The 8,536-nt window shown below is 43.4% G+C and overlaps 1 pseudogene; it reads right to left on the bottom strand.

Moving 5' to 3' along the window:
* Nucleotides 1–2,429: 2,429 nt before the first annotated feature.
* LOC106609282 (aquaporin-8-like) lies at nucleotides 2,430–7,768 on the bottom strand (annotated as a pseudogene).
* Between the last annotated feature and the right edge of the window lie 768 nt (nucleotides 7,769–8,536).

Genomic DNA, 8,536 nt, shown 5'->3' on the forward strand with positions numbered 1-8,536 from the left:
TCAGTGTAATTAGCCTGCCTGCCTAATATGGTTAGCCTGCATGCCTGACTGTCTAATTGATTAAACTTAACTTCAAACGGTCTAACGTATAAAAGTGGTTTTCCATAAATCTCTTTGACTCAGATGTTGTCACTAGTTACCACAAAGTCAAAATTGGCTATATAATAAAAATTCAAGAAAACAAAAATGTGCTGTGTGGTTAGGGTTAAAGTTAGGGTTAAAATCTGATTTTAAGAAACTGTAGAAATAGGCGGGGTTTAGCCATAATTATGACTTTGTGGCTGTGGTAACTAGTGAAGACCAGGACATAATTCTAGGCCTCAGGAACTAACAATACAACCTTGAACTTGCTAAAATGCTGAACACCACTCTGTTCCAGATAACATGACAAAGTAGCAGAAGTTTAACTGTTGTCATTGTTCATCTGCAAGTTCTATCAGTTTCATATCTACCAAAGTCTGTAATGATGTTTACATAAATCAGAATGACTATATAGTCTTGAGGCCCAGAAGCATTTTATTTTTTTATTTTTTTTATTTCACCTTTATTTAACCAGGTAGGCTAGTTGAGAGCAAATTCTCATTGACAACTGCGACCTGGCCAAGATAAAGCAAAGCAGTGCGACACAAACAACAACACAGAATTACACATGGAATGAACAAAAACATACAGTCAATAATACAATAGAGAAAGTCTATACAGTGTGTGCAAATGAGGTAGGATAAGGGGGGTGAGGCAATAAATAGGCTTTATTGTTTTTGTTGTTTTCACAGTGTTTGTTTTTAATAAAGAAAAAATGTTCGCCTACCACGCTTCACCTTGGTCGCCTTCTTACGACGGACGTGACAGAAGATCCCACCAAAAACGGACCAAGCAGCGTGGCCAAGATGAGTGGAATTGGGAGGAAATTATGAATGGAGAAGGGCCCTGGATGCGGATTGGAGAGTATCGCCGTTCAAGGGAGCAGATGGAGGCAGCAAGAGAGGAACCGCGACGATATGAAGAATTAGAACAACAACAGAAGTCCGAGAGGCAGCTCCCCCAATTTTTTTTTTTTGGGGGGGGCACACGGGGAGATTGGAGGAGTCAGGGTTTAGACCTGAGCCAACTCCCCGTGCTTACCGTGGGGAGCGTGTGACCAGTCAGGCACCGTGTTATGCAGTAACGCGCATTGTATCTCCAGTGCGCATTCATAGCCCGGTGCGCTCTGTGCCTGCGCCCCGCATTTGCCAAGCAAGAGTGGGCATTCAGCTAGGACGGGTTGTGCCGGCTCAGCGCTCCTGGCCTCCAGTACGCCTCCTCGGTCCAGGATATCCTGCTCCGGCTCTACGCGCTGTGTCGCCAGTGCGCCTTCACAGCCCAGTGCGTCATGTGCCTGTGCCCCGCACTTGCAGGGCTAAAGTGAGCATCTAGCCAGGACGGGCTGTACCAGCCCTACGCTCCAGACCTCCAGTGCACCTCCACGGCCCAGTATATCCTGTGCCTGCTCCACGCACCCGGCCTCCAGTGCGTCTCTCCAGCCTGGTATGCCCTGTGCCTGCTCCACGCACCAGGTTTCCAGTGTGTCTCCCCAGCCTGGTAAGCCCCGTGGCAGCTACACGCACCAGGCTGCCAGTTCGTCTCCTCAGTCCGGTGAGACCTGTTCCGGCTCCACGTACGAAGCCTCTAGGGATGATCCATGGCACGAAGCCTCCAGTGATGATCCATGCCCTGGAGCCTGTAGTGATGATCCATGGTACGAAGCCTCCAGTGATGATCCATGGCACGAAGCCTCCAGTGATGATCCATGGCACGAAGCCTCCAGTGATGATCCATGCCCCGGAGCCTGTAGTGATGTCGTTTGACAGTAATGAGGGGTGGTCGCTTGACCGCAGACCCATTACGGACGCAGGCAATGAGGCAGTGATCGCTGAGATCCTGGTTGAAGACAGCAGAGGTGTATTTGGAGGGCAGGTTGGTTAGGATGATATCTATGAGGATGCCTGTGTTTACGGATTTGGGGTTGTACCTTGTGGGTTCATTGATCGTTTGTGTGAGATTGAGGGCATCAAGCTTAGATTGTAGGATGGCCGGGGTGTTAAGCATGTCCCAGTTTAGGTCACCTAACAGCACGAGCTCTGAAGATAAATGGGGGGCAATCAATTCGCATATGGTGTCCAGGGCACAACATAATTGCCATTTTTGAACATTTGCCTTTTAGCAATGCTCTTTAGCCACCATGCTATTGGCCTTGGACTTTTAGTCCTTGGTGCTATTAGCCTTTGCATTTTTACACCACCTGTATCCAGAAAGCTCTGTATTAAGCCTTTTACATCTCCACATTTACCTTTACATAGTCAACTTGCTAAATTCGGTCTTCAGTATACAGTATATCAACCACACTGTAGAAGGATCTATAGATGTTTGTAATACATTTGAACTCGTTACCTTCAAAATGGAATTTGAGTCAAGAAAAGAAAACATGCCAGTAGACCTCCTGCGATAGGACCAGCCCAGTAAACCCAATGGTAGGTCCAGTAGTTGGCCATCACTGCTGGCCCCAGAGCCCTGGCTGGCTTCAGAGAGGTCCCAAACACATCCCTTCTGCACCAGCACACAAACTGGTTAACTGCTGCACACACAAAAATCTAGGATAAGAGTCTACACAGACATGCTGTTTGGTAAAGGGGACATTATCAGGCACATGATACAAACTTGACAATGTTAATGAAACAGACTATTGGTGATTTCTGAGCATGTGGGTGTTGTAATAGTCTAGTTAGGGCCAGTTTCAGAGACAGGGCTTAGATTAAGCCAAGAGTAGGCCTTAATGTGTACTAGTTAAACTAGGACATTTAAGTATCTTTCATGAACGTGGCTTAAATTTGGCTTAGTTAGTTGGAGACTATGGAGTCATGGAGTAATAAGGTTAGTAAGCCTAAATGAGAACACCTAGGTTAAGCCTGATTAGGTTAAGTATGAGCACATGCTGTTGGTCTAATGGTGCTCATAAAAACCCGGAATGGAATAGAAAACACTATTACTGGTGTGAATCTTGAGACAACACAATGGCAGAGGTAAAAATAATTAGTTCAAAAACCTTAGTGAGTATGAAAAAACTATACTAAAACTAATTTTGTCAATCCATCCAGTTATTGAAGGTAAAAACCATACTGCTGCTTCTGGGCAAAATAAAAAGAGTGGTTGGGCTGCAATTTGCAGTGAATTCAATGCAAATGAAAATGTAACCACAAGAAGAGTACAACAACGTCAGGTGAGATATCTTCATTATTATCAGTATTTCACATTTCTCATATTCATATTTTTGTGACATCACTTATATTGAATGATATCTGCCTTTAAATACTCTGTGGAATGACATTAAACTGGCTTTAAAAAGAGAGAACGCAGAGATCAGAAGAGAGCGATTTACTACTGGTGGTGGACCACCAAAAAAAGACAAGACTGATGAATTGAGTGACTTGCTGTCTGGAATAATAGAGCACCAGCAACCTCTGGATGGTATACCAGACGATGGCCAACCTCTGGATGGTATACCAGACGATGACCAACCTCTGGATGGTATACCAGACGATGACCAACCTCTGGATGGTATCCCAGACGATGACCAACCTCTGGATGATATACCAGACGATGACCAACCTCTGGATGGTATACCAGACGATGACCAACCTCTGGATGGTATCCCAGACGATGACCAACCTCTGGATGGTATACCAGACGATGACCAACCTCTGGATGGTATACCAGACGATGACCAACCTCTGGATGGTATCCCAGACGATGACCAACCTCTGGATGATATACCAGACGATGACCAACCTCTGGATGGTATACCAGACGATGACCAACCTCTGGATGGTATCCCAGACGATGACCAACCTCTGGATGGTATCCCAGACGATGACCAACCTCTGGATGGTATACCAGACGATGACCAACCTCTGGATGGTATACCAGACGATGACCAACCTCTGGATGGTATACCAGACGATGACCAACCTCTGGATGGTATCCCAGACGATGACCAACCTCTGGATGGTTTACCAGACGATGACCAACCTCTGAATGGTATACCAGACGATGACCAACCTCTGGATGGTATACCAGACGATGACCATTTGGACAGTTCAGATGAAGAACTGAGCACAAATGGTACATATACCAAAGAAAGTAAATTGGTTACTTACTTTGGTAAATATATTCCACTGTCTGTGTCAATCTTTATTCTTTTTTCATTCTAAGGACCATGAGATTATTTGCGCTTCTAACGGTGTTCTTTTTCCAGAGGAAAGGAATCTGAACAGGTTGGAAGAGCCAGTGCACAGTGAGTGTGTACCCTGATCTTCCATTGGAGGATCAGGACAGCAATGCTACTTCAGGTAGTTGTGCCGCACAGCTGTAGCAATGATCACCTTGCAGCATCTTCTTGGCTTGCAACGAAGTGTATTGCGTAAACACTGGAATCGATTTTTCCATACTCCAAACATATGCTTCACCATCGCTCTCGTGCAGATATGAGCTCTGTTGTATCTTTGCTGCTCAGCTGTTGTGGGATTTATGTGTGGAGAGAATAAAAAGTTACTCTGACCATATCCACTGTCACCAAGTAGTGGTCCACTACGTTGTCCTCTCTGAAACTGGGCAACAATGTCTGAAAACTCTAAATTAGGAGTGCATACACCCTGAACATTGATGGAAAACCAGTTCTTACAGTTCCTATACTCCTCAGCATCAGGAGTTGATGGACACTTGATGGGAACATGACATCAATCTATACAGCCAATCACTCCTGGGAAGTGACCTTATTTATAGAATTGCACTTTATAGTTGGCTTGGCCAGCAGCATCAGGAAACTTGATGTAAAGACTCCTCAGTTCAGGAGTCTTTACCATTCTACACACAGTTGCTTCACTGGCACCACACAAATCACCAGTTTCATGATGAAAGATTCCAGAACTTGGGTGAAGACCTTCCTCTTTGAGACAGAGAGGAAAGTCTAGGGTCAAGCAAAGATACAGTTGAAGTCGGAAGCTTATACACCTTAGCCAAATACATTTAAACTCAGTTTTTCACAATTCCTGACATTTAATCCATGTACAAATTCCCTGTCTTAGGTCAGTTAGGATCACCACTTTATTTTAAGAATGTTATTATGTCAGAATAATATGTAGAGAATGATTTATTTCAGCTTTTATTTCTGTCATCACATTCCCTGTGGGTAAGAAGTTTACATACACTGAATTAGTATTTGGTAGCTTTGCATTTAAATTGTTCAACTTGGGTCAAACGTTTCGGGTAGCCTTCCACAAGCTTCCCACAATAAGTTGGATGAATGTTGGCCCATTCCTCCTGACAGAGCTGGTGTAACTGAGTCAGGTTTGTAGGCCTCCTTGCTCGCTTTTTCAGTTCTGCCCACAAATGTTCTATAGGGTTGAGGTCAGGGCTTTGTGATGGCCACTCCAAAACCTTAACTTTGTTGTCCTGAAGCCATTTTGCCACAACTTTAGAGGTATGCTTGGGGTCATTGTCCATTTGGAAGACCCATTTGCGACCAAGCTTTAACTTCCTTACTGATGTCTTGAGATGTTGCTTCAATATATCCACATCATTTTCCTGCCTCATGATGCCATCTATTTTGTGAAGTGCACCAGTCCCTCCTGCAGCAAAGCACCCCCACAACATGATGCTGCCACCCCTGTGCTTCAAGGTTGTGATGGTGTTCTTCGCCTTGCAAGCCTCCCCCTTTTTTCTCCAAACATAATGATGGTCATTATGGCCAAACATTTCGATTTTTGTTTCATCAGACCAGAGGACATTTCTCCAAAAAGTATGATCTTTGTCCCCATGTGCAGTTGCAAACCGTAGTCTGGCTTTTTTATGGCGGTTTTGGAGCAGTGGTTTCTTCCTTGCTGAGCGGCCTTTCAGGTTATGTCGATATAGGACTCGTTTTACTGTGGATATAGATACTTTTGTACCTGTTTCCTCCAGCATCTTCACAAGGTCCTTTGCTGTTGTTCTGGGATTGATTTGCACTTTTCGCACCAAAGTACGTTCATCTCTAGGAGACAGAACGCATCTTCTTCCTGAGCGGTATGACGGCTGTGTGGTCCCATGGTGTTTATACTTGCGTACTATTGTTTGTACAGATGAACATGGTACCTTCAGGTATTTGGAAATTGCTCCCAAGGATGAATCAGACTTGTAGAGGGCTACAATCTTGGCTAATTTCTTTTGATTTTCCCATGATGTCAAGCAAAGAGGCACTGAGTTTGAAGGTAGGCCTTGAAATACATCCACAGGTACACCTCCAATTGACTCAAATTATGTCAATTAGCCTATCAGAAGCTTCTAAAGCCATGACATTTCTGGAATTTTCCAAGCTGTTTAAAGGCACAGTCAACTTAGTGTAAACTTCTGACACACTTGAATTGTGATACAGTGAATTATAAGTGAAATAATCTGTCTGTAAACAATTGTTAGAAAAATTACTTGTGTCATACACAAAGTAGATGTCCTAACCGACTTGCCAAAACTATAGTTTGTTAACAATAAATTTGTGGAGTTGTTGAAAACGAGTTTTAATGACTCCCACCTAAGTGTATGTAAACCTACGACTTCAACTGTATTATTTCCAATGCATTTTCTTTGTACATACGAAAGCGGTCTCGAAAAGCTATTTCATCAAAGTCATTTAATGGATTACTCCTATCCACAAGTACTCGTCTGGCTGGCCTCTGTAATGCATGTTGGTCTTCATTTAGGTATTCCAAATCATCCATGCTCCCTCACAAACAGTACTAAGCAGAAGTTAAACCTGCCTCTTTGAAGGATTAATTTCCGCTTCAATTTAGTCCTGGAGTAGCTCTAATCCTCCCTCTTGCAATCTGCTTTATTTAATCCAGAACAGGCTAAATCTACGACTACTTTAAGATAAGACTGTGCAAGTCGCTTTGAGTTAAGACAGCTGAAACAGGCATTTTAGTCTGGGACTAGGCTTAAGCCTTGTTTGTGAAACCAGCCCTAGATTTAATAGGGCACATTTAAAAATGTGATGTTATATTCTTAAATATTGTAAAATTAAATTAATATATTCTCTCAGCTCACCCTTCTAGAATGTTGATGATGACAGTACAGCCTACCAGGAAAGGTACCATGGAACTTTTGCTCTTTGAGTTGACTGCCCCTAGCAACACTACCATGGAAACCAGTAACGTAATGGCAATCTCTCCAAAGATTTGCCCCCGCAAGCTGGTCCTCTGATTGAAGGATGTTAAACGACGCTCCGGTGGCGTTGGTGTAGTTCTTCTTTGATATCATCTGAAGGACAGTATACAACTGTCAACTGCTGACCTACATGTTTCAGGTGCTAAGCACAGCAGGATACCACTTCACATTAGTGACAAATCTATTCATAAAAAGTGCTAGGCCTACACATATAATGAATTGATTCATTGATTGATTTTCATAACTTTATAAGCATGCCTTTCCCTAACCTTGTACCCCGGCTCAAAGAGAGCCAGCTGGTGGAAGAGAATGTCCTTTCCGCTCTAGAATTATAATTTGTTCTCCATTTGTACCACTGTAACTTCTCATTAGAGGTTACCGCACGTGAACATTAATAACTCAACTGACCTTTGACATGGCAGCTCCCAGCACCCCTCCTATTAACCTGGCTGATAAGGTATGGGATGACCATGAACAGATGCATGCCGCCACACAGTTAGATGGTGAAGGGAGGGTTGAAGTGGGATCCATTAAATTGCATGAAAATATTAGGTTATAATTCTCAGAGTAAAAAACTCAACGAACATTATGAAAGCTTAACCAAGTTTAATCTGCCCAGAGGGTCAATACAGCTGCATTCAGACATAAACATTTTCACAAGCACTGATATTTAACCTGTTAGGGCTAGGGGGCAGTATTGACACGGCCGGATAAAAAACGTACCCGATTTAAACTGGTTACTACTCCTGCCCAGTAACTAGAATATGCATATAATTATTGTCTTTGGATAGCAAACACCCTAAAGTTTCTAAAACTGTTTGAATGGTGTCTGTGAGTATAACAGAACTCAAATGGCAGGCCAAAACCTGAGAAGATTCCATGCAGGAAGTGGCCTGTCTGACAAGTTGTGTTTTATCTTGGCTCTTTTTATTGAAGACTGAGGATCTTTGCTCTAACGTGACACTTCCTACGGCTCCCATAGGTTCTCAGAGCCCGGGAAAAAGCTGAACGATATCGAGGCAGCCTCTGGCTGAAACACATTATCGCTTTTGGCAAGTGGCCGATCAGAGTACTATGGGCTTAGGCACGTGCCCGAGTCGACCGAATGCTTTATTTTCTTTCGTCTGTTTACCTAAACGCAGATTCCCGGTCGGAATATTATCGCTTTTTTATGAGAAAAATGGCATAAAAATTGATTTTAAACAGCGGTTGACATGCTTCGAAGTACGGTAATGGAATATTTAGAATTTTTTTGTCACGAATTGCGCCATGCTCGTCACCCTTATTTACACTTCGGATAGTGTCTTGA

Source organism: Salmo salar, chromosome 01 (genome assembly GCF_965601325.2).
Source record: "Salmo salar chromosome 01, fSalSal1, whole genome shotgun sequence".
In the NCBI taxonomy this organism is placed as follows: Eukaryota; Metazoa; Chordata; class Actinopteri; order Salmoniformes; family Salmonidae; genus Salmo; species Salmo salar.